General features: G+C 44.1%; 1 long non-coding RNA gene and 1 other non-coding gene across 2 annotated transcripts in view; both read right to left on the bottom strand.

Annotated features, from left to right (window-relative positions):
• Window positions 1-263: 263 nt before the first annotated feature.
• LOC142454455 (uncharacterized) overlaps window positions 264-24,415 on the bottom strand; it is a 66,556-nt gene continuing 42,404 nt past the window's right edge. Inside the window, exon 3 of the long non-coding RNA XR_012785698.1 lies at window positions 264-428. This is a non-coding gene — a long non-coding RNA (uncharacterized LOC142454455). The remainder of the gene's footprint in view (window positions 429-24,415) is intronic.
• On the bottom strand, window positions 16,856-16,987 carry LOC142455862 (small nucleolar RNA SNORA42/SNORA80 family). Its single transcript, XR_012785974.1, has one exon. It is a non-coding gene; the product is annotated as a small nucleolar RNA SNORA42/SNORA80 family (small nucleolar RNA).

The following is a 24,415-nucleotide window of genomic DNA, read 5'->3' as shown; positions in this document are numbered from 1 at the left end:
CGGAAGCATTAGAAAGACACAAAGAAGTAATGGAGGTGTTCCAGGAATATTGAGCATCAGGCACCAGTTTTGTGTGACCATACAGGACGCCATTGACACACGTGCATCTTTCATCAAGAGTATGCTGAAAAAGTATGAAGTGCTTTCAAATAGATTTTTCTCCTTATGCATAGATATACCTACTAAAGAATCCATGAAGACATCTGTGGTATTTATATAATTTCATGTCAACTTGATAAATAAGTGTAGAGTCTAACCTGTCAATCAAGTCACAGCCTGATGATGCCTCCTTGTCACTTGGTGGCTTCTCACGAGGACTCTGGGAACTTCCCCTCTCTCTGCTTCACCGGCCTGTTGAAGAGTCACACTCTGAGAGCTGGAGGAGCCACATGGAGACCCGCACCGGAGCTGAGATGCTTCCACTGCCACTGAAACCACAAGATGACAAGTCTTCCTATATTCGGCATCATTGCATGGGCTATGTGAGTCTGAAGAGGAACTTATGGACTAATACCAGGCATATGGGCTAATATCAGACTTGTGGACTTGATCCTGACTGGGCTGGAATGTTTTTTTAATATACAATTACTCTTTGATATAAAGCTCTCTCTTACTAAGGGATCGGTGTTACTTAACTGTAATTGTCTAACCGTAACTGTTAGCTATAGGATTTTTTTGTTTTGTTCACATATAGAATATTATGTTTAAATGAGGGTGGCACATTATGAATTTATGCATTTTAATTTTATCCTGTGAGGTACAGATATTATTTATTACTCTTTGAAAATTATATGTGGCTGCAGTTATGTGAACATGTCAAATTGACAAGGAGTACACTATTGTAGTTATAGAATCATTTGTCAATTTGAGGATTAAGAATGTAGGGGTGGAGTCTAGTCTGTCAATCAGATCATAGCCCATGAGGCCTCTGTGTGGGCATGGTCTTCTCCTGAGAATTCTGGGAAATCTGGTATTTCCTCCTTGGAGGCAGGAGAGTCCCACTGACTACTCCACTCCCTGGGAGACATTGCAGCTGACAAGAAACATGAAACTACTGTCCTGAGCCAGACAAGACACATGGATGAAACCGGACCTGTGAAGCCAGAGAAGCCACAGAGAGACCCTTGCCAGTGCTGAGATGTTTACAACGCCACTGGACCCAAAGACTTTCTACCCACTGGCTGGTGATCATCCTGCATTTGGCTTCATTGCATGTGTTTTGTGAGTCTGAAGAGGACTGTATAGATTGGTATCGGACAGATGGGCTAATAGACTTATGGCCTTGGACTGGACTGGGTTGGGATGTTTTCTTAATATAGAGTTGCTCTTGTATATAAACTTCTTCTTTATACACATATGTGTGTCCTTGGATTTGTTTCTGTAGTCTATCCAGACTAACACATTATACATATATGAATGTCCCTGAATTTGTTTCTCTAGTCAACCCGATCTACGAAATCATTGCAGGTTCATCCCAATTAATTAAATACAAACCTTTATGGAGAAATGTGATAATTTCTCCCTTACATAAGGACTAAGTTTACAGATCCAGAAAGACAAATTTTACTCATGTAGGCATGTATGATTCCATAACAGAAAAAAGAACACAGTATGTGATTCCTCATGTTGAAAATGCCCTACACATATTCTTAACTAAATCACACAAACAACACAAAACATATTCTTAACTAATCATCACACATAATACAGAACATTCCATTTTGGCCTCCAGAGACTAAACAATCCTCAGTGTACCACAATGATTCAAGAAAGACTCAACTAATTACCCTTAGTGTGTGAAGAAGTAGATATTGGTTGGCAGCTTAACTGTAACCAAATAATTGAAGCATTTTTAAGAACACAGTATAGAAAAGATAATTTAGAGGTGAAACATATATCTAAAAATAAAATATACTACCTTATTGTAGAATACGCTTTCTGATCATTATGTTTCCATTTATGACATCTTTTAACTTGTCCCTTTATAATCATAGCATTCGTTAGGAAATAAAGATCAAAACGGAAGTATAAGTCATTTAAAACAAAATGGGTGAAAGTCAAGTTTTATGCTATGGGAAAGGGACCAAGTTTTACATCGATTGATGCAGCAACTGCATCCGCTGACTCATGTCCTTTGCGGATGAACGTGGAATATCTTTTTGTAGAAAATATGGCATATAGTAAAGTTCTTAGTCCTCCACATCCCCTAAAATTTTTATAATTTAGTTAATCTAATTCCGCTAAAATGTCATATACTACTTTTGCTTTTATTCACGAAAATTATAGGAGCATTTAAAATGAAGTTATGTTATGAATAGATAAAAATATATAATAAGTGTAATATTATATGTAATAGCCCATTAGAATGCGTGAATAAGCTGAGAAGGAGGAGTATCAGAGATTACCAATTTGTAGGGCCCTCACTTGCCTTCAGCATCCCTGAATGGAGATACAAAGGAGCTAGTTTGCTAATCAGTGGTTCTGCATGAGATCAAGCAAACAACTGCAGGCCCTCTCATTTGGCTGGTGTCCAGGATTAGGCAACGGCAAGGGGGTAGTGGCTTCTCACCTGCCCTTCCAGCAGACACACTCAGAATCTTAGTTAGGTTGCATGATGCCCAATTTCAGCAAATTAATTAAACAATTAAGTTGCCAGTATGTGAAAACGAGTTGGAATTTAAAATCTAAAGAAAAAGCCCACCATCAAAGGATCGAAATTGGATGCACATGATTAGATTTATTTATCTACAAGACTCGTTCATTGCATCAGTTAGTTGCCTATCAACAGTCTTACCCAGCGTGCATACTAGGTTCTGTCGACTCCGTTTTGAATCACAGTGGCCCATGCACAACAGACATATCACTACCCCGTCCTGCGCAAACTTCCTGGGAGTGGCTCATGGTTGAGCTCACTGTTTCACCCACTGTTTCAATCCGCCGTATTGATGGTCTTTCTCTCCTTCACTGACCTGCTTCACCAAACATTGTCTTCCCCCAGGGCCTGGTCCTTCTTGACAACATGCCTGAAGTATGGCAGGCGACGCCTCGCCATCTTTTCTCCTAAGGAGCACCTGGTTGTACTTCTTCCATGGCAGATATGTTCATTCTTCTGGCTTTACATGGAATGTTTAATTTTTTGTTGGCACCATAATCCAAAGGAATCAAGATATTTGTTCTTGATTCATTACCCAGATTTCACATGCATATAAGGTGATTGAAAATATCATGGTTTGGGTTAAGTGTACCTTAGGTCTTCGAAGTGACTTTTTTTTTTTTTCAAAACATAATCTTTTACAGCAGACTTCTCCAATGCAACATGTTGTTTGTCTTCTTCACTGCTACTTCCGTGGATTTTAATTGTGGATCCAACCAAAATGAAATCCTTAGAAGGTCCACATTTTCTCTAATATGTTTATTGGCCCATTTGTGAAAATTGGTTTTTTTTGTTTTCAATTGTAACCCAGATTGAAGACTCTACATTTGATTTTCTTCAGTACGTGCTTCATGTCCTCCTTGTCTCCAGCAAGCAAAGAACATTGTCAACTGCATATCACAAGTTGTTCACAAGGCTTTTACTGACCTTGTTCTTTTTAAGTGTTGGACTTCTTCCAAACCTGATGACCTATTCTTCATTCGGTCCAGCATCCAGATTGAATAACCTTGTTCGAATGAAAGGACATACTGATGTAGAGTCTGAAATGCTTCCTTTAACAACTTCCACTAGTGATATAAAGATCATGTCCTTGGCCCAATTTACACTTGCCCAGAACCTTACCCCATTCAGAGGTAAAGTTAGCTGGAGTCTGTAACCTACATTGACTACGTTTCAAGACATTACCTGGTATTGTGAATGGTAATTTTTAAAAGTGTCTTGTATTTGTAAGTCAAGCAGCAACAGCAGCAAAGCAAAGGGAATACTTTGAAAAATGTGCACTTTTGATTCAGAGAAAAGAACAGGATATTAATGCAGACAGAGATCTGTTCACCAAATCAACAAACAAACGATGGTGGTAGTGTGCACGAGAGTGGAAAAAGACCACCAATAGTCAAGACCAAAAGGGTCTCCATATCACCTGACCAGCACCCTCATTCTCCCGGCATCATTTGCCTTTTTCCGTCCACAAAGTCACAAAGTCACTAACGAGTCCTTACACAAGGCTATTCTTGGGCACAGTCCACAGTAAGACTTTGGAAACCCTTCCCAAAGAATTTGAACTTGGGACACCGAAGTAAATCATCTTCTCTTTGCTGTTAGATGCACAACTGAAGAGCCTTTCACGGCCAAATTTCTCCTCATGTGAGAGAACAAGTCTGCAGCGAGAGATAACGAGGAGAGCAGGGATGAAGGGAATCTGGGCAGCACTGTAATTTCTAAGGCCCAGCTGCATCCTGTGTCTCCCCTGGGTGGGTTGCTCTATTGTTGGATCCTGTCGACCCAAACGTCCTCCATTTTGCCCGCGTAAACTCAAAGTTTACTTTTGTCACTTGCCATAAAGGTCCTCAAAAGGGATCGGAGACCCTGGGACTAGGAAATTATTTCCATGTGTTTTTTAAGATAGGCCCGGAGTTTCACTCGGGGATAGATGGATGGCAGTGACTCACGGGGAACAGAACATATTGCTGAGGGACAGAACAATGGACATGGAGTGAATCAGAGTCACAGCTCTGCCGGCTAGCGCCTGTAGAGTCATAGGCAGGTTACTTCCCGTAGGTTTCAGCTTCTTCATCCGGAAGATAACATTTTGCTACGTGATAGTAGAGTTAAAAGCGTACTCTTTGGAGCTTGGCAATGAGACATTCACTTTTCGATACGGATTTATCATGTTTCCTGGCATGAGCACGGCACCCATCTGGGCAGTAGTTGAAGTATGGTTGCAAAGCCAGCGGGTGGCCATTGCATCGACAGTCTGGTAGAGCTCCCAGGAGATAACAAGTCACCACACTCACTGGGAGGCTTTGGGAAATGGTCATCATAGCAAGAGCTTAGTGTGGGTCTACGGCATGCCCAACACTTTCCTCAGTGCACATAGTAAAGAAGTGCATTGAACGCCCACGATCACCTGGTCAAATACAGGTCGTAATCACCCCGATGCTACCAATAGGAAGCAAAAGACCGTGCCCACATTCACATAAGCAGTCAAATTCAACCTGATATTTCCAATCCCAAAGTTCATGCTTTTAAGCATCACGTACAATCTCCAAGCATCAGTTTCCTCGTCTGTAAACGAGGGTAAGAACAACTCAAATCATAGGATTGTTGTGACATTGAAATGAAGTTGTATATGTGTTTGGTGAGGAACCCTGGTGGTGTAATTGGCTCTAAAACTCAAAACCAAACTCACTGCCAGCCAGTCAATTCAGACTCGCAGTGACCCTATAGGTAGAACTGTCCATGTGGGTTTCCAAGACCGTAAATCATATGGGGGTCCAAAGCCATGTCTTTCTCTTGTGTCTTGGCAGGTGGTTTCAAACTACTGAGCTTTCACTTAGCATGCCAGCACATCCCCCCACCTACACCATGAGCTAACAATTTGACAGATGGAACCCACCCAGTGGCCACCAGGAAAAAAATATACCCCCTTCCGTACGGTTGATTCCAACTCATGGCAATGCTATCTGGGGCCTCCTTGCTCACTGTGTATCTCTAGGGGAGCAGATAGCCTCATTTTTCTCCTAAGGAGTAGCTGGTGGGTTTGAACCAACCACACTATGGTTAGTATTCCAACCCTTAGCCCACAGCTCTGCCAGGGCTCAGACTTGGAGATTTGCTCCCACAAAGATTTTTTTTAAAACCAAACCTAATCCCATGGAGTCAATTCTGACTCATAGCAAGCACACAGAGCAGAGGACCCCAGCGGGCATCGTGGTTTATGAGCTGGGCTGCTAGTCATAAGGTCAGCACTTTGGAACCACCAGCTGCTCTGTGGGAGGAAGCTGAAGGTTTCTTCTCCTGGAGAGAAATACAGCCCTGAAAAACCACAGGGGACAGTTCTGCTCTGTCCTATTGGGTGGCTCTGAAATAGAATCGACTTGATGGCAATAAGTTTGGTTTGGTTTGGTCACAGAGTCGATCTGCTCCCTAGAGTTTCCAGTGATATGATGTTTATTGAAGTAAAGCAGATTGGCCCTTCTTGCTCCCATGGAGTGACTAGTGGGTTTGAACTACTTACCTTTCAGTTTGCAGCTGAGTGCTTTACCACCAGGGTTCCTGTTTAGATGATAGCCTAGAAACTTTTATGAGGAAGTTACAGCCTGTGACATGGTGTCACCGTGCATCGGACTTGACAATGCCTATCAATAATAGCAGGTTATGAAGTTAGCCCAGCAGCTGCCACCATTCAAGCACTTGGTCAATAGAATTCACCATGATTTCTCCAACCTTTGCCTCAGATCCTCAAAGTTCCCCACGCCATTCTCAGCCTCTCCATGGGACATCTCTCAGCCTCCACATTTGTCATCTCCTCCCAGGGACAGTGTCCAGTGGAGCCGCTGCCAGCGCTGGGGCCCTTTGTGTCCTGGTGTCCTTGGAGCCTCAAGGGGAAAGGGCACCCTTGCATTTAGACACCACGCTGCCTCCCTTACTGCCTGGGGATGGTGCTCCTTTCCCCCATTCGTTTATATCTGACCACACAGAAACTAAAGCGGGGCTGCCTGCCTTTTTCCATCTCACGTGGTAGTTAGAACAAACAGCTCTTTCCGCATTTATTCCCCACCCCTTCTCTCCACTAGAAGCTCAACACCCAGGGGCTCTTCTCACTGCGCCTCTCATCTCCCTCTTCCCCTACAGCTAGCAGTTGGGTTCCCTCCTCCAAGCGCCTCGTTCCCCCCAGCCCCTGAAGCACTTGAGCTTATTTTTTCAGGAACCGTAGCCCCACCTTCTTTTACCTGTTCCTGCTGCAGGAAAGTCACCCCTCCTGGAGGACTCTGCTTGATCTGCAGGCCTGACAAGGGCTGCCGTTTTCTCTCCCAGGCTCCCTCTCCACCTTACACCCTTATGACTCCTTATCCCTTCCTGCTGCTTGCAAGCCTTGGACCCTCCTTTCGAGTCCCTGAGGGTCCTGCCTTTTGAAGCTCCCATCAAGACCTTTTTGCCCTCCTTGTTCCTGGAAGAAGATGACATCTCTAGGATGATGGTCACTGTCCTGGACTGGCACTGGTTTTGCTAAAATTCTTGGTGACTTTAGCATCAATTGATCATTTCAATTGCTGGTCTTTCATTTCCTCAATCATTTCTCCTTCAATGTTCTTATCCTCCCTTCTGCCTCAGCTTCCTACATCAATGGGCATCGTCTCAACCCATAATTTCCATAAACTTCCCATAATTTCCATAACCATCACATCCCTTTTGATTCATCATTATATTAATTTCCTTACTGTTTGGATTGAATTGTGTCCTTTCTCCACTAAAATGCGTCTAAAATCAGAAACCCTCTATCTGTGGGCAAGGAGATCTAGCGGTGCTGACGGGTGAGTGTGGGGCTGCTAACTTCAAGGTGTGTAGTTCAAAGCCATCAGCTTGTCTCAGGGGAAAAGATGAGGCTGTCTGCTCCTGTAAAGATTTACATGCTCATAAGCCCTCAAAGGCTTGCTGTGAGTTGGAACTCACTCCAGAGGTGTGGATAAACCTGTGGGTGTGGTCATGAAGTTCCTTTCCATACTGTAATCTAATATTTCATGATGCAACCAATCAGTTGACAGCATACCGGTATAGTATAACACCGAGAGATTCTTGTCAGTTCCACAAAGAGAAGGATAGTCATAGACACACACTTGGGGGAAGGCAGGTATTTCACAGAGATTATCAGCCAACAGACCAAAGACTACTTAGAGGGGAGGGTTGGCATAGCCAAGAATCTGATTTGAACTTATAGCCTGTAAAACTGTTGAGAAGTAAAATTCTATTCTTTGAAGTGCTATTCGTGTTATAACACCACTGGGTAATTACAACAGTTGAAAAACCAAATCCTGGTTAAATTCAACACTCATTCTACTACCTTCTGCACCTATTGCAGGAACCTGGGAGAGGGTTGCACCACGTACACAAGGAAATATAGCTAGAGAAAGTCTGACAGCTGAATAGACTTTAAATTTCCTGCGTCTTCTGCTTCCAAGGTCTATTCTCAACTCAGCAGCCAGACCTCTCCCTTAACAATAGACCAGTTCATGTGATTCTTCTCTCCAAAGCCTTCTAGTAGCTTGTACTTTACTCAGTAGATACTGACTCCTGACAGTGGCTCACCAGGTCCACCATGGCCATCCCCGCCCCATCCCCCTCTGGCCTCTTGCTGCTCTTTGTAGTTAGTACACATTCTTCATGTGTTGGAGATCTGCTCTCTTGCTTCATACAGATCTCTCTCCCTCTTCCCTTCCTTCACCTTCATCTTTCTCTTTAGCACTTAACCCTTTACATGTTTGCTTGATTGCTTTTCAAAATTTCCCTTAGAATGTGAGTTTCCTGGGGGCAGGGACTTTGTTTTGTTCAATATTGTATCCCCGGTGCTAAGAAGAGTATATCTAGCATGGAACAGGTGTTGAATGAATGACTGCTGCGAGAGTAAAGGGGCTGGGGATGGGCGTCTCTCGCTTCCATGAAAGTGATTGCCCCAGGAGACTTCACAATCTGAATTAAATACATAACTCCCAGGCAGTCTTCTCCTACCAGGGTATCTGTCTTGCCCAGACTTGTCCAAAGCCCAGTGGGGAAAACAACCAGGGCTCAAGCTGGACCCTCTTCTTGGATAGAACCACCCTCTTCTTCTCCATCTCTTCTCCCTACTTTGCAGGCTGCACAGATCCAGCAATGAGGAGCCCTTTCAATGCATTCTTTCTCCATGTTTCCAATAACCAGAGAGTAAGGGGTTTCTATTTTCCACTGCTGTTTTAAATTCAACACAAAAGGATAGAAAAAGAGTAAAGAACCAAAGGGAAAGAAGGGTGGAAAGAAAAAGGAAACCCAATAGTTAAAAAAACCATGCAATTGAGCTGGAGAAGTTGATTGATGAAAATTTCTTGTTCTCTGAGTAGTACAGCACTGTGTGAGAGTTCAGGAGCCAAAGCACTGGGTTGTGAGCTGGGCTGCTAGCTGCTAGGTCAGCAGTTTGAAAGCACCGGTGGTCCTGTGGGAGAAAGAGGAGGCTTTCTCTACCATAAAAATACACAGTCTCGGACACCCACAGTGGCAGCTCTACTCTGTCCTATAGTCAGAAATGACTCAGTGGCAGTGAGTTGGTTGTTTGGTTATTTATGTAGAGAAACCACTATTTTATTTTCTAGATGAATTATTGTTTTTACAGCTAGGATTCAAATCCTTCACATCACCGTATTTCCTTGACTTCATTTATTGAGATTTTATACAGTCTCATCTCCTCTTTATCTCTGTGCACGATGACCTTCATGCACCCACACTTTGTGGAACACCCAATCAGTTGAGAAGCACTTATGTATCTGTCTCTCCCTCCAGTTTCCGTGTGAGGACATCACATGGGGAGACGTTCACATGCCTCTGTACTAATCTGTATCCACAAACATCCAGACTGAAAGTTGCTGAGCTACAACACAAGGACGAATGCTTTTAAAATATATAGATATATGTGATTCCTGGAACACCAAGTGGTTTCCTTCCGTCTACTCCTCCCTCGTTCCATCTGTACCATACATGTTTTCCCCTAGATATGGAAATTTGCTTCACAGATTCCCTAGTTAAGTTTACTTATAAATATGCATCTATTGGCTCAGGGATTTGATTGGGGAAAGTACATCTGTCTTGTGAATAAAAATCTCCAAGTCCTTGCCCAGAAGGAGCAAAAGTCAAGCTGACTTGGTGCTCATGGGAATGCACGCTCTGCATTATTCTGCCTGTACACACTCTGCATCGGCCCCGGGTGCAGTGGGAGCAGGAAGGAGTCTTAGAGATCAGAAGGGGAGGGCCGGAACAGGGCGAGGGACCCGCAGCTGTACTCGCCTGGCACCCAGCCTGTGTGAGGAGCCCCGAGGGAGTGTGTTGACTCATTGAAGGCGTTCTGCAGAGCTATTGCAGCACGGACCACCGCGGCCTTCCTCGTGATCGCTGCCTTGTGTGAGACCATTATTTCTGACTCTTATGTCAATCCATCTCAGCAAGGATTTCCCTGGGTTTCTCTTGATCCTTTGCACAGTACGATGCTCTTTCCTGGTGGTAGCTGTGTTCAAAGTAAGCGAGCACCTAAGTGTTTTTTTTCACATCTGCATTTCCCTTCATATTCCTCGACCCTTCCCACTGACTGTCCACACGGGTAGCAAAGGCCCCACCTGCCACCAAGTGTTGTCATCTAAAGATACGAGTTAGAAGGACAGAGGCTCTTGTCCATCGGTGAGCAGGCAGACTATTGAGTCAAAATTAGCAAGAGCTTTTAGAAATCTTAACTTAGTCCATGAGAAATTTCCCCATGGTCCTGAGGCAAAACAAGTTTAAAGAGTAACACAAAATATTATTTTTAAGGAGTAGAACAATGAGCTATTTTGTGACAAGTATCTTTGCTTTGGCAAGAGATGGTGTTATTTCCATTTGCCTCCAAAGAATGGGAATATTTACTCTAGAATGTATTGTGAATATAATTCAGATACTCCGAGACTGTGGCATAGGCCAACGGCTTGTATACCTGATTGTACTTCAGAATCATCTACTGTGCAACTTCATAGAACCTTCCTATATAAATACACCCCTGTGATTGGGTAAGGATCCACTCTCGTCAGGTGAACCAAACATCTTTGAAGACCCTCTTTCCAAGCAAGCACCAGAGGATCGCATTCAAATGGGGAGCCGGCAAAGAATATTGAATACACCCTGGATTTCCAGACAGACAACCAAATATGTCTTGGAGGAAGTAGAGGCAGAGTGCTCCTTAGAAGCAAGGATGACGTGACTTCTCATTTACTTCAGACTTGCCGTCACAAGGGACCACTTGCTGGAGAGGGACATCATGCCGGGAAAGCAGAGGGTCCGTGTAGAGGGTGGCCCTCAGCAAGACAGACTGAGAGTGGCTGCAACAATGGGCTGAAACCTAACACTGCTGGTTTCAGGCTGTTACAGGACCTCTTGGTCAGAGCGAACCCATGGAAACTAAGAAGAGCAGCCAGAAGTGAGAGCTGGACTATTTATTTGGGGGCAATGCAGTTTAATTCATAACATGTACCATCTTTCTAACCTCTTTCTCCCCAGGTACTCTCAGTCTAGTCCAGGGGACAGCCATTCAGGACTAATGGCCCCCGTTTCCCAGCATCCAGCCGGCGATCTTTCTCAGCGTCTCATACATATTAGTCCTTCAACCTAGGATGATCTTTTTCTGTCCCAATGGTGCCTGTTGACTTCTATTTAACGTTTAGGCCTCAGTTTAACGTGGAGCCGCGGACTGCAAAACGTGGACAGGCGTCCTAATTACATTCCCACATGCCTTGTATAGTAACTGACCCTGTGACCGTGTAAATTCTCTGAAATCAGGTTTATCTGGTTTATCATCATAATTCTCCTAGATTCAATAGAAGCGCTGAACATACATGGAAACTAATCTACTGTTCATTTGCTCAACAAGAAAAGCGAGCCTTCTCTTTCGGTAAGCTCTGCTCTCACTGCCTTTCCGGTTCCACCAGAAGGAAACTGGATTCACCTTTTCCATATGGCTACATGTGCAGGCTCATGGAGTTAAATCACATAACCAAGATATAAAATAGGATACGAGAATGACTCCCGCTCAGAGCCTCTCAGCCATGGGGATGCATGCCAGAGAGCTACTGGGCGGAAAGAAGCAAGGAAACAATCATGACCATCTATTTGGGAGCGAACATTAACATAAGGCTCTTTTCTTCTCAGCTCTAAGCTATGGCTTAAGGTTAAGTATCACTAAATCATATACTAATCACCATATGGTCTTTCATACGAAACACCATTTTAAAAGTGAATCACAGAATTGCTTCCATGCCAATAACAACTTATAAGAATGCAGACGGATGGTCTCAGTGTCCATCTAGGGTGGAGATAATAATGTTCATCCAAGACACTGTCATGTCTGTGTACTTTATGTGGGAGATGGGCAGAGGTTATCAAGAGATGTAAAACAGTATGCTTCCTGCACAGTTATGCCAGAATATCCTTCCTCTCAGGCCTTGTTTTCCCCCACGTTAAAAATATCTACTTGGAAATGTTCAGAAAAAGTTCCTGGATAAGCTCAAGTGCATTTTGAGACCCATCCCAATCTGTGGCTATAATCCTGCATTTCAACTCTGTGCACACCTGATGAGCAGAGTCTGGGAGCTCAGTGTCACTGAGCTACCAGACATCTTTGGGGCCACAATAACAAGCCGAGCATCTACCATGTCTTCAAGAACACCATGCCCCACGTACCTGTTTAATTCAATCGCCACTGTGTGCCCAAACACAGCAATGCCTCTAGGTATCATCACTTCACCTCCATCCTGTCCCATATTTGAACTACATTACCCACCCTTCCTTCCAAACCCTTCACTGCATTCCTTGAACGCCAAGACATCCACTGCATCCTGCGTCCCATGGATGAATCTGCCCTACTCTGCCCTCTAGGGAACTCTGCAGACTCGATGTCCCTGGTGGTCAATCCAATTGATAGTTGTTTCTCTCACATGTGGCTTACCGCAGAATAGGGGGGAGAGCGGATGCTTTGCGTCCTGGCCTGCCACTTTCGGACCATGATTCTTCTTTGTTGGCAACAAACAACAGCAACAGATGGCAATTCAAAGAAACCCTCTAATTCCATTGAACCTCCTAGGAGGTGTCCCTGCTTTGAAAAGGAGAGTACAGGTAGCAAAAGTGGGAGAAAGGAGTTTAAAGTGAATCGTTCCACGTGAGAGTAAGGAGGGTCATTCCCAGCTCCACCTCGCTAATTTCCAGATCTGCATATTCTGGGAGAAATGGCATTATAAATATAGAGACTTCACTGCTTAGTTTATATGGAGTGATGACACTGCTCCGCTTCCCATGCTGGGAAAATCACCACGTGGAGATGAGAGCAGAAGTTAGAGTCATGCTGCCACAAGCCACGAACGGCAGTCCTAACTGAGGCTGGAACCGACAAGAAGGGATCTTCTCTTAGAACCGTCAGGGAGAGCACGGCCCTGCCGACAACTGGTAACTTTCTGGTGTATTAAGTCACCGAGGATAGTGGTGCTATGAACTGGACTAGGCTTGACAGGAGTGAGCTGGGCTTTGAGTGGATGCTGCTTTGGTACAGCAGGCCCAGAAAATGAAGGCAGGCCCTTTGTTGGAAAAACTTAAAGAATTTCAAGAGAGTGACCAAACCACAATGAAAACAAGCCCCCCCACCAACCCCCACTGCCATTGAGTCTATTGTGACTCACGGAAACCTTACGGAGAAGAGTGAGCTGCTCCATAGGGTTTGCAAGGCTGTAAACCTTTATGGAAGCAGACGTCCTCCCGCTCTCCGACCTCTCTCCAGGACCAATCCGGAGCTCAGCCCACTGCACACCAGGGTGCCAAGACACGACAGAAGAGCATTAAACCACGGCAAGGGTTTCCCAGAGCGCAGGGTCCTGCCCGATGGGCCAGATTTCATGCTCACTAAGCTCGTGGTTTCTCAGGCTCACTAGGAAGGTGGGGGATGGCAGACACACAGGCAAGGGTGTCAGAAAGAGGTGGCCCTCCTGTCTTGAGACAGGGCAGATTTACTTCTCATTTGAAAGTACACTGCTGAGGCTTAGAGAGGGACCATTTTCAGTGTTTTAGGTAAAACCATTACGGGGATGACAGTACCTATATCTTCATTTCTGAGAGCTGTTTCACCAGACATATGCAAGTGGGTGGCTTTCAAGAACAGAAATTTATTTTCTCATGGTTCAGTAGGCTGGCAATCCACATTTAGTATGTGGCTCTAAGGCAGCGGTTCTCAACCTGTGGGTTGTGACCCTTTGGGGGTAGAACGACCCTTTCACAGAGGTCACCTAAGACCATCAGAAAACACATATTTCCGATGGTCTTAGGAACTGAGACACAGCCCCTCTATCTGTCTCTAGGCGGGTCCGCCCACATGCAGATACGCCCAAATGGGCGGACCCGGCGTGAAGACTGTTAACCATGCTATGCTGTGCTTCAAGACAACATTTCATTTATTTGTTATTAGAAATAAATACTCACAATATAGAATTACATATTGTTTTTGTGCTGAATCACTATGCTTTAATGATGTTCAGTTTGTTACAATGAAAATACATCCTGCATATCAGATATTTATATTGCAATTCATAACAGTAGCAAAATGACAGTCATGAAGTAGCAACAAAAATAATTTTATGGTTGGGGGTCACCACAACACGAGGAACTGTATGAAAGGGTCACGACATGAGGAAGATTGAGAAGCACTGATCTAAGGGGAGGGCCCTTCCTTGTCTTGCTCAGCTTCTGGAATCCTGCAATCTGGCGTTCCCAGCTCACAGATGCATCGGATAGTGTCTGTCTTCCCCAGGGATCTGACAGTGTCTCAGTGTCAATGCTGCTGCTGTGTAACTTAGAAGTGACTTGGATTTAGCTTACACCCCACCCTGATAAGGCCTCAACCGATTAACGGATTATGTTACATTAGATTTTGTTATGGAAAGTGATTACATTCCATTACATCCACAGGTAAAGGGGTTAGAATTCCAGTATATGTTTCGTGGGACACAATTTAATCCCAGTAGCATGCCTATCCATTGGGTTCATGGTTCTACTGAAGAAAAAGGTTTCTTGTGGAAAGAACACATACATTCTCCCTGGGTCTTTGCATACTGGGAAAGATGTACGTAAGGAAGTACTGAAGAATGGCTTGCGCAAATTGGAGCAGCCTGGGCACTCTTGACTGCACCCATCAAAGGAAACAGCACCTGGTGCCTATGTCCTATAGACATCCAGAAAAATTGTCCGGTCATCAGCGAGGCTGGCAGAACTTGCCACCAGAAAAAACTGAGGCCGGTATTTGCCTTTGCACGTCTTTCCTCCTTCCTGCATTACACTGATCCTCTCTGAACCCTCGCCAAGGAATCAGGAGAGAAAAGGTTGTTCTCAACTGTAAAAATATTTTAAATAATTAAAGGAGTATGTCTTTAATGGTAGATATTTGGATTCTCAAGGTGGTTGAAAATGCCTCTGGGATGCCTGAAGTCTTCTGGCATTCCTAAATCATATCCTGGAGGGAACCACCCATTGCAGAGAGAAAAATGCCAACTTGTTGCCTGGGGAGACTTGCCTGGAACTTGTGGACGTGTTCAAGGTTGGCTGAGTCAGATCAGCCCGTGTGGATCAAGTGACCCAATACACATTACTAAGACATGCTAGAGCTTGGCTGGAAGACGCAGAGCAAATCAGGCAGCCCTTCTTTTTTGGGAATGCCATTAGAATTCCAAAGGAAAAGCAGCTGCAGATGTGGCTGCTGTGGCCGAGCAGATGCATGTCTGTGTGTGGACACTGCAGGAGGCGCATACACTGGGGCTTCGGCTCGCGTTCAAGGAGTCATAGGAGTTTCACGCGTCAGGCATCTGTGGTCTGTGTTTAAAGTTACTGTCACACCCGGAGTGAGTGCCAGGAAGGAAGCTTCATACTTTCCATGCCCTGCAGCTTCTTAGACCTCAAGATCACTTCCTACTCACTGCCTGTGTGTTTGTTGGCTTTAGCCAACACCTAGCCCCATGCCCTTGTCAAATGGCAGGTGCAATCAAGAGTAGATGGTGGACGGATGGGGTGGGGTGGGGTGGATGACTTCACTGTTGTTCTCCATCCACTGCTGGATGGAAATAGAGGAAAATATGTTTCCAAACCAAGTTAGATTTCTCTAGTCTAATACAATATTGACTATAGGAAAGCTCGATTTTTCCACAAGTGCGAACTAGATTGTTCACATTTTTGTACAGTAATAGCCTTATGATCTAGTACCTATTATAGACATTTCAAAAGAGGAATGCTTTAATTAACATATTTATCTATTTTATTATTAATGATATAATGTGCAAAATGCCTTGGGATGTACTAAGATGAAAGCAAGCAATGTAAACGTGAGATATTATTATGCGTCTTATAATGACAGCATACGTATAAAGCAGTTCATTATATGAAATACCCCATCATGCTGCTGTAACAAAGAGCAATTGTGGGAAAGGTTCAACCAGGACATTTTAAAAAGACTGGGTTGGCTCTCTTTTAACAGGCACACTTTAGTGAGTATTAGGTGTCTCAGGTTCCAGTCTTACGCAGAGATTAATTTGAACAAGTTCAAAGATTAAAGATCAACTCGTCCTAGTCTTCTCATCTTCATTGGCCCTCCCGATTCAGTGTACCCCCAGTAAGCAGCATGGGAAAGTTCCCCGTGTTTACTGCCCACTCTCTTAGGTGTGGCTTGAAGGATTTCAAAGCTCTAGGCAGCAGGGAGGACACCCGGCTCCTTTCACTTTCACAGCTTCCTGGGTCAGGCCTACACAGGAATCTTCCCAGAATCCCATTCCCAAAGGGTCAACGATTCGTTGATGGGGGGCAATAGAGACTCCTTTTTATGAAAAATTACCATATATTCATACATGGTATTCTGTGAACTGTCATTGAGTTGATGCTGACTCATACCAACCCGATAGGACAGGTTAGAGCTGCCCCTGTGAGTTTTCAAGATTGTAACTTAAAAATAGTTTCATTGGCACATGATTTACATGTTACACAATTCACTAGTTCAATCATTCAATCATATCCAGGAGAATTGTACAATTATACCACATCAGTTCTTGAACATTCCCTACCCCATGACACAGTTAAATCACCTTTTAAATAATTTGTGCCATAAGATTGTAATTCTCTGTCTTTTTTTTTAAATCTCACTATGCAAAGTGCCCACTGTGCAAGCCCATGGGGCAGGGCCAGGCAATGCCTCAGGGCTAGGGTTTTCTCTGGCATGGGACACGATGAGAGGTCCATGGGGCCGGGCCTGCCATCCGTCCAAACCCATGCACAAGATTGTAATTCTTTACAGGAGTAGAAAATCCTTCTTCTCCTGTGGAGAGGCTGGTGGTTTGAAAGTGCAGGCATTTCTGATCTCAGCCCAATCGTTATCACTGCAACAGGGGTTCCTGACATGTGTACACAAAGGTCTTAGAAAATTTATGGAAATTTCCCCTTATTGTTTAATTCTACTTGTCGGTGAACTTTTTAAAGCCCTTTTTATATATTAACTATCAGTTGCCATTGACCCAGCCTTGACTGAGGGTGAGCCCATGTGTGTCAGAATAGAACCACAGTCCCTAGGGATTTCAAGTATTTTGGACGAAGTTCATCAGGGTTTTTGTTTTTTTTCCTGGTGCCTCTGTGTGGACTCAACCTTTTGGTTAGCAGCCAAGCACATTAACTTTCTGTGACACCCAGGGACAACTCCAACCCCCTCCCCCACTACACACGCACAGCAAGGTATGTCAAAAATTACTGCTAGTTGAGCTCTATTTTGTACATGCGCAGTTTGTTTCTGATCAAAATACGCTTCCACACGTCCCTGCGACCCTGCGATTGGTGAACGACGGTAGACAAATTCTCTCAGCAATATATTTGTCACAGTCTCATTAGAGTGCCTTCAAAGCAAAGAAACAAGCAAGCCAAAACATCCCATCAAAGTGATGGCCATCCATGGGATCTTTGGGGCCAATTAAATTCGAGAGAGACACGCAAGTTCAGAAGGTGATGATAAACTCCTCAGGGGCAGTTTTGATAAATTTTTCACAAATAACTCAGGGTAATCAATTGTGAAGGCTGATTTTAAAGAAGAAAATGACAAACTATGTTGGCAAGCCAAAGACCAAGATGCTGTACCAAGGCCTCTGTTGCCATCACAAGCACGCACATATTCATTAGTTCCAAAGGTGGTGCTAGCCTAGGAGAATCTCAAGGGCAAACCTTATCCCATCGACTGTGCAGCCCCAACTTGGCCTCTTGGTGCTGCTTTTTCTCAATTTAAAGTACTTTTAAGAGGAGCATAATTGGAGTCCCTTAAGGGCGTCAAAGCTGGATTTTGAATGTCATGCCAGTGGAAGTGCACAGACTCAGAGTACTGGAAACACTGTCTTAGAAACATACAGGCCTACGTGGAGGAAATGTCGAGAAACAATTGCATCACAGTTTGATAATCCTGTTTAATAAATGCTTGTATGATTTTGTACTAATATATATTTTAATTAACTTTGGCTATATGTTGGTATAAGAGTTCTGCTTTCTTTTGATTGAGGTTTTCATCTGTTTTAGTTTGGTGTTGCTGTTAGCTTGATTTTTGTTTTAATTTTTTGAAATGTTTTTCTGTATATGAAATCTAGGATCAGTAAATCCATAGAGACAGTAACTGAATTAATGGTTCCTTGGAAGATAAGGCAGGGACGAGGATAGAAAGCTAATGGTGGGTACAAGAATGAAGAAACTGTTCTGAAACGGATGTAGTGATGATTGTACAACTCTTCTTGATTTAACTACTGAATTATATGACAAGTGAGTGATATGCCAATAAAACTGTTTTTTTTTAAACGAGTTTTTTCTGATATCAAATTTTTAGAGGTACAGGAGAGAACGTGAGGATATGGGGGTACTTGATAAAGAAAGGGGGCAAGACTGTGGGAAGAGACGTACAGGAGATAGTGAAAATATACACGGGCCAGTAATGAACCTCCATCTATAAATGTAATGTTCAAGAAATATGTTTATTTTCTAGAACTCTATTTCATTTCCAAGATGCCAGTTTGCTGAGGTGTGAGGGGATAAGAAAATCACCATTAAGTCAAGGTTCCCTCTGCTGCCTGGCATCGGGGTGTGAGATCTAAGGCGCGGGAGATGGCCCGTTGTCAGTATCATTGTCTGCAATCCCCGCTGGACTCTGTCGCCCATACAGGCTTGTCAACTCGGGTCACCCCTGCCGCTGCATGTTCTGGGGAACGCTGGTCTGGTCTAGGGAGATGAGTAGCATCTGCTTTCCATCTCGCTACTTTTCTAGGTTTCTACTCAGGAAGGGAGCAGGCCTTCTCGGCTTTCCAAGAGCTCCCCAAATATCTCCGGGGTTTCATCCTCACCCTCTGCTCCCCACTGAGGAGAGGAATCAGATCTCAAAGGCTGACGGAAGCCACACCCATCTAAAGACTCCTGTCTTCCTTCAAACTTCCGCTTCCCTGCAGCCCAGGGTGTTTGTCAAGTTTCCAGGCCAAGAAGCTCGCTCAATAATTCTTCCTGCAAATGCATAGCTTAAGGAATCTCTGCCCTTTCCCATTCCCCCGAAGGTCATGGTTTCTGCCACTCAAAAGCCACGAATTGGTTCCTCTGTTCTCTGTGCTCTGCTAGTCATCTCTTCCCTGAGGTGGTGTGTGCAGAATGGCCACACGGACAGACAGACAGACCAAAAGAAAGAGGGAAATGCAGAGAGGGCAAGAAGATCCGTTTATATTTCAAAATATTGTAAGTCCTCTTTAAAAATGAACTCTTTTACAATTTGGAGGCAGACCTAATACCCCAATACTTGTTTTTGTAAATTCCATTCTGGACTGTTGAGAAAAATTGCTGAATATGTTAATCAGGCAAGCAACCCTGTGTAATGCTCACCTGCATGGAAGCTCTCTTTGTCCAACTGCTCTCCTGGAATTGCCAGAAGGTAAATTGTTACATGATTCAACAGGGATTAAATCATAAAATTATGAATGTGGTTCCTGGGACTTTGTATCAGGACATCATGTGTGTGGCTAACGTAAGTCTATGTGGTCACCGTTTTTTCAGACACGAACTAAATTCTGTTAAACTGAATTATTTCAGGTATGAACAAGCTACTTTTAGGTATTGCATTGAAGTTGAAAAAAAAACTACCCAGTCTTTCTCAGGGTCTGTGTTAAGAAACCAAAACCCAATGAAACTGATACATGTATAAGAAAGAACTTTACAAAAAATGTATATCAAGGAAGCACCCTGGCCTCGTCCAACTCAAGGCCATGGAGCACAGTTGAGATTCTCGTGCAGCTACAGGTGGAGGAAGCAGGAAGCTGAATTGAGAAGCTAGGAGATCACGTGGGTACAGAGTCATGGGATCCATGGTCCACGGGAACATGGCATGGTGGCATAGCTCCCAGTCAGCAGCCACCGGGTGGCCAACCTCGGACCTGTGTGCATAATTCTGGCAGGCAGGAAGGCAAAGCAGGGCGAGAGAGAGAGAGAAGTTCCCAGTGTCTCTCTTACAAAAAGGCCACATTCCCCAAGAAAGCATCACCTGATCGATGGTGGACTTCACACTTAACCCCTGATCATCAAGTTAACATGAAATCTAACCATCACCTGGTCCGAATGTAACTTTTCTGGCAAAGGAAACTGCTTGCTAGAAGGGACTAGAAATGCCAAGGTCTGTGAATACACTCACCACAAACCCAAACTTTACAACATAGACTAAACTAACCTGACCTGGATTTACTGTACATGCAGGAGCCCTTGCCAGTGCTAAATAAAAAACCCACCGCCTTCGAAAACCCATACTCACTGCCATCGAGTTAATCCTGACAAATAGTGACTCTATAGGACAGGGTAGAGCTGAGTTGCTTCCAGATTACAGCAGCTTTATAGGCTAGAGAAGAACTTCCCTTAGTTTCTGACGTGGCACTCCTCCCTCGCTTCCTCTGCAGAGTGTGCAGTGGTTAGAGGTGCCCAACCTTTCAGTGGGCTGTTGAAAGCTTAGCCACAAGGGCTCCCCTCCCCGCCCTCTCTCTTCCCCTCTCAGGGGCACTTCAGGTAGGAGCGTGCAATGCGTCATGTTTCTGTAGGTACGACAGTGTGATTGCTTGTATTTTCAAGTCACGTGTTCCTAGGAGAAGTCCGAGGCGTTTCCAGACATGTCACCACATTCCTCCCCATGGAGACTTGTGGGAGGGGTAGTGAGGGTCGGAGAAATGAACATGGCATTTAAACAGGAAGAAACTGTAGTGAGGCTACAGCTCTTTCATGGTCACATTATGAAGCACAGCTAAAGTTGCTTGATCTTCTTTTTTTTCTTCCCTTTTTACTCTCACTCCTGAATCTCATAATCCTAAGAATAATAGAAGTTTTTCTGTTTCCTTGTTCCCATCTTAGAGTTTGTCCCCTTACCAAAAAGAACAAAAGACAAAAAAAGAGAAAGAAATCTGCTTATCTGACAACCAAATGATTCTCAAAGTCTAGCTTTCAAAACATTTGCTGAAGCTAAGCAAGTCTCTCAGCCCGAGTGACAAAGGAAACAAAGACGCCGGCGAGTCCTCACCAAGTTTGAACACGTGGAACAGCCACGCACTGAAGCAGAGCCTTGGACGCTCCATAGAGGGAATCAAGCAGTGGAACAGCTGATTTCCATTTTACAAACCGGCCCTGGGAACTCAGATAAGACTTCAGCTTCACAACGGCTACAAATCCGTTTTCCTGAAAGTCCTGGCAGCGATTCAAAGCCATCTCCCGAAACAGACAGGAGGCCTGTTTGTGTCTCAACTCTGGCAGCCAGAGGCCCTGGCAGTCTGAACAATGAGCGTCATCTTCCTGGGTGGTGACTGAACTCTCCCCTAGAACCCATTGTCCATGAAATAATTGCTGGTAACGAGAAACTAGCTACAAACCAACTCCATTATCAGGTATGATAATAATTATAATAACCAGCATTATATATTAAGTACTGTTGTTGGTGTTTTATGTAATGATCTCGTTTAATATTGCAATAACTTATGGCATGGGGACTATATTGGCCCTATTTTAATAAGCAGTTCTTTTTGTGATAATTCCAATCCAGTGACCCCACATATGTCAGAATGCAGCTGCTCCATCTGATTTTCAGTGGCAGGGCTTTCTTCTGAGGTGGCTCTGGGTGGACTCGAATCTCTGACCTCGGTTACCAGTCAAGCAAAGGAACTGTTTCCATCCAGAGGGAAAGCCGCGCTGAGACGATCAGCACTTTCTGTCCAATCCCCTGATGGCCAAGAAACGAGGGGTAGCGGGACCTGCTGCTAGTCCATGTTCTTCATCATGGAAACACGCTGCCTTTTCTCTCACGGCTGCACCATTGGGCTTTGGCATAGAAACAATTCTTTTTTTTAAATTGTAATAAATCACTTTATTGGGGACTCATAGCTATTATAACAACCCAAATATCAATTGTATCAAGTACATTTGTGCATATGTTGCCATCATCGTTACCAAAACATGTTCTTTCTACGTGAGTCTTTGGTATCAGCTCCTCTTTTTGTCCCTCCCTCCCCTCCCTTCCCCCCCTCGTTCACCCTTGATACTTCATAAATTATTTTTAATTTCTTATTTTATCCCGTCTCCCTTCATCCACATTTCTGTTACTCATCCTCCTGGGTATGGGGGGAGGGGCGGCATTGTTGATCTTTGCAATCAGTTCCCCCTTTCTCCCTCTTCTCCCCCTACCTTCCCCCCACCCACATGGTATTGATACTCTCATTATTGGCCCTGAGCGGTTTATCTATCCTGGATTCTGTATGTCAAGAGCTCTTATCTGTGTCAGCATTCATGCTCTGGTCTAGTCAGATGTGTAAGGTAGAACTGGGTCATGTCCCACCACATCAAGGCAAAACACTATGGGTGTGTGTGCAACAGAACAGCAAGGGGAACAGATCAATGAAGTCTCTGGGGAAAACCAGAAATAGACTGTGGGTCCAGGGCATAGCACCCCATTAGACTCGACCAGAAAACCCTTCCAAAGGTCAACAAACAGACTTTCAACTATTTATAGGCTTCTCATTTTTTGTCATTGGCTTTTTTTGGGTTGTTGTTGTTTTGCTTTCTTTTGTTGCTTTGTTTTGCTCTGTCTTGTTTTTGTGCATATTATCATCTCTGCATGTCTGTCTGGATAAGATAGGTGGGATAAACAATCTGAAGGAGAAAACAATGGGACCAGGAAGACATGGAAGAGGGGGACGTGGGGGAAAGGATGTGGGTGTTAACAAACCCAGGGACAAAGGAACAACAAGTGATCTAAAATCGATGGTGAGGAGGGTGTAGGAGGTCTGGTAGAACTTGATCAAAGGCAATGTAACCAAAAGGAATTACTGAAACCCAAATGAAGGTTGAACATGATAGTGGGACAAGAGGAAAGTAAAAGGAAAAACAGGAAAGAACTAGGAGATAAAAGGCATTTATAGAGTCTGAATACAGGCATGTACATATGTAAATATATTTAAATATGACAATAGGGAAATAGATCTATGTACATATATTTATAGCTTTAGTTTTAAAGTAGCAGATGGACATTGGGCCTCTACTCAAATACTCCCTCGGTGTAAGAATACTTTGTTCTATTAACCTTGCATTCCATGATGCTCACTTTCCCGACATGATCGCTGAAGACAAAGCAGGCGCATAAGCAAATGTACTTAGCTATCAAAAGATATAGCATCTGGGGTCTTAAAGGCTTGAAGATAAACAAGCAGCTAGCTAGCTGACAAGCAACAAAGCCCACATGGAAGAAGCACACCAGTCTGTGTGATCATGAGGTGTCGATAGGATCAGGTATCAGACATCAAAGACCCAGAACAAAAAATCGTATCATTGTGAATGAGAGGGAGTGAGGAGTGGAGACCAATGCCCATCTGTAGGCAGCTGAAAATCCCCTTACAGAAGGGTTGCAGGAAAGAAATGAGCCAGTCAGGGTGCAGTAGAACCAGTTAAACATACAACTTTCCTCAAGTTCTTTTAGGCTCCCCTTCAAACCTCCCCCCAGTATCATGACCTGACCAGAGCATGTACACAGGTACAGATAAGAGCTGGAAACACATGAAATCCAGGACAGATAAACTCCTCAGTAGAGTAGTGATATCAGGAGGGTAAGGTAAAGGTTGGGGGAGAACTGATCACAATGATCTACATATAAGCCCTGCCAGGAGGATGGACAACAGAGAAGTGGGTGAAGGGAGACATTGGTCAATGTAAGACATGAGATGATAATAATAATTTATACATTATCAGGGGTTCATGGGGGACGGAGGGTGGGGGGAGAAGGGGAAAAAGAGAAGTTTATACCAAGGGCTCAAGTATAAAGAATAGGTTTTGAAAGAATGATGACAAAAACTGTACAAATGTACGTGACACATTGGATGGATGGATTGTGATAAGAGTTGTACGAGCCCCCCATAAAATGATTTAAAAAAATAAACAAACAGTGAAACTGTCAGGAGGAAAAAAACCAGAACTGGGTCATGATAGTGTGGGGAGGAAGCTTTAAAGAAATAGAGGAACGTTGCATTTTGTCTGTGCTGTCCTGCACCCTGGCTGACTTGTCACTTCCTTGTGACCCTTCCGCGAGGGGATGCATAGGCGCCCTTCTGAAGGTGCTTCCTTCAGTTGGGCATAGGGTCGCTGTGGGTCAGAGATGACTGGAGGCCACCAGCACCACCACCA

Source organism: Tenrec ecaudatus, chromosome 8 (assembly GCF_050624435.1).
Source record: "Tenrec ecaudatus isolate mTenEca1 chromosome 8, mTenEca1.hap1, whole genome shotgun sequence".
Classification (NCBI taxonomy): Eukaryota; Metazoa; Chordata; class Mammalia; order Afrosoricida; family Tenrecidae; genus Tenrec; species Tenrec ecaudatus.
Note: the sequence above shows the minus strand (reverse complement) of the source record. Positions and strands in the feature narration are given on the sequence as shown.